This window comes from Chinchilla lanigera, unplaced genomic scaffold, assembly GCF_000276665.1.
Source record: "Chinchilla lanigera isolate Chin_1 unplaced genomic scaffold, ChiLan1.0 scaffold00154, whole genome shotgun sequence".
NCBI classification, from domain to species: domain Eukaryota; kingdom Metazoa; phylum Chordata; class Mammalia; order Rodentia; family Chinchillidae; genus Chinchilla; species Chinchilla lanigera.
Window position 1 is genome coordinate 2,026,754 of NW_004955555.1, and position 2,837 is coordinate 2,029,590.

Consider the following 2,837-nt stretch of genomic DNA (forward strand, 5'->3'; position numbering starts at 1 on the left):
ATCCCAGCATTGGACCGTGGATCAATCATAAACCTAGAAGCCCACCCCATGACCGCATGAGGATTTGGGGGGACATCCAGACACAAACCATAGCAGAGATACAGCAGCACCCAGCAGGCCTGCCTACCCAAGGGGGAGACACCCCTATTGCCCACAGGGAAGACACAAAGTCTGCAGGGATTGCGCCAGGGATATAGCTCAGTGGCACAGCGTCTGCAAGCACAAGGTCCTGAGTTTGATTCCTGTACAATAAAAAAAAGTCTGCAGAGATGGGGGAACTCAGGAGACTAGAAACACCCTTCTGCCTGGGGCCGTTAAGAGATACAAAGACCTATAGGGAAAGGGTGGGAGCAGAAAGTAAAATGCTCGGTAAATATTTAGAATCCTTGCAAAGCCCGCTCTCCCTTCCAGGTAAAACAGTACATTCATGGTAACTGACATTGGCCATGTAGGTGCAGGCGCAGAGTTTTACACTGGAGCTCTTGCTCCTTCTCCTCAATAACCCTGAAAAGGGAGCACAGTAGGAGTTATGGGGCCGGGTAGTACAGTTACAAATAAAGGAGCTGAGCGAGCCTCTCTCTTCTCTCTACCACACCACCCTAACGCTTATCCATGCTGCCCTAACCCTAAAACAGAAGTTGTGTGAGCCACTTCTCTCTTCTCCTTCAACCATTTTTTTTTTTAATTTTAAAAGTTACTTATATATACATTTTTTGTCTTTTTTTTTTTCCGGGAATCGAACTCACGACCTCGCGCTTGCCAGGCAGGCGCTGTGCTGCTGAGCTAAATCCCCAGCCCCCTATTTTTTGTCTTTTTGAGACAGGGTCTCGCTGGGCAGTTCAGGCTGGCCTTGAGCTCATTTTGTTGCCCAGGCTGGTCTCAAACTTGCAACGATCCTCCTGCCTCAGCCTCCCAAGTGCTGGGATTACAGGCATGCGCCATGCTGCCCGGCTTCTCCTTCAACCATAAGCACAACACTACTCTAATGATTTATCCAGGTTTAGGTTTTGGAGGTCACCAGGGCAGATGTGGCAGATTACTGACATCAGTGAGGGAGACAGTGGGGGGCACCTTGGCTCAAAGGTGTCTGACCCTATAAATACTGTAAGCCTGAGTTATCAAGTCCCTTTTTTCCCTTTGCCCTTCTACCTGTTCCTGCTGCTATGGTCCTGAGATCTTCAACAAATGTAGCTATTTACTATGTACTAGGAGGTGTGCGCTTGGCAATTCTGTCCTTGACCTACACAAGAATCTGGACTATTTTTGGCCCACTCAACTGTAATGGGGATACTGAGCCTTAAAGAGCTAAGTCACTTGTCAAGAGCCGATCAGCAGTGGGGTGTGGTGGTACTCGCCTGTAATCCCAGCCCTTGGGAGGCAAAGGCAGGAGTATCCCTGTAAGTTGGAAGCCAGCTTGGGCTACATAAGCGAGTTCAAAGCCAGCCTGCACTACATAGTGAGACCTTGTTTTTTTATTTTTTGTTTTTCTTTTGTCTTTTTGGAGACAGGGTCTCCCTATGCAGTTCACGCTGGCCTTGAGCTGCAAGAGACCTTGTCTCACAAAAAAAAAAAAAAAAAAAATGAGCAGGGCGTAGTGGCGCATACCCGTCTGTAATCCCAGCACAGGGAAGGCTGAAGCAGGAGGATCGTTGCAAGTTTGGAGTTCAAGACCAGCCTGGGCTACAAAGTGAGCTCAAGGCCAGCCTGAACTGCATAGCGAGACCCTGTCTCAAAAAGAAAAGAAAACAACACACACACATATATACAAACAACAAAAAAAGCAAACGTAGGGGCTGGGGATACAGCTCAGTGGCACAAGCGCCTGCCTGGCAAGCGCAAGGTCCTGAGTTCAATTCCTGGTACCTTCCCGGTACCCCCGGAAAAAAAAAATAGCAAACAGAAACCAACCCCCTCCCCAAGAGCCAGTCAGCAGTCAGTACCGGTTTGAATGCAGCTCACTGGTAGTGGTTAAGTCTCTAGAGAGTTTTTGTCTCCGCTAAGCCTCTGTGACATCCTGTCTGGGGCCACCCTCAGAGCGTGTATAGGTTTGGAGCTGTAGCTAATGAAAAATCCTGGAGTTCCTAAAAGCTCCTGAAGCGGAGTCATGAAGGACCACTCCAGGAACGTGAAAGCGCAGGGTGGCGTTAAACGAAGAGGTGTCCAAAACGCGGTATTGGGCAAGGTTCCCTCTCTGCCGAGTACGGTGGCCGCAGAGGTTCCTGTAACGCAGAGAGGCGTGGCTGAAAGTGGGACCTTTTCACTCGTTGCGCGATGGCAGGAAAAGCTCAAGAAACAATGAATGAAAACGACTGCCGGGCGTGGTGGCGCACGCCTGCAATCCCAGCACTCGGGAGGCTGAGGCAGGAGGATCGTTGCGAGTTCGAGGCCAGCCTGGGCTACAAAGTGAGCTCAAGGCCAGCCTGAACTGCATACTGAGACCCCATCTCAAAAGACCAAAAAAAAAAAAAAAGAAAAGAAAAGAAAAGAAAAGAAAAGGACTGGAGGAATTTGCAAGTCAAAGCGGTCAGGGGCATGGAAGACTCATATAGTTCGAAAAGCCAGTTAACTAGAGGAACGGGGAATGAATAGAACTTGTGGCAAACGCATATGTTAGGTCAGAAAGTTCAGGCACTTCAGAGGCTACAGTAGCGTCCTCACTAGTGAAAACACACAAGCTGTCGGGGACGGCGGGGAATACGGTGGCCAGGTTGGTCATTTTGTAGCCGGAAGTGGCTCTTCCGAAGGCGTGGCCGAGAGGCTTATCCGGATACGGTGGCCCAGTGGCTCGGTCTATGGGTGAAATCTCGCGCGATTGCGCCGGCGCTGTCGGGGACGGG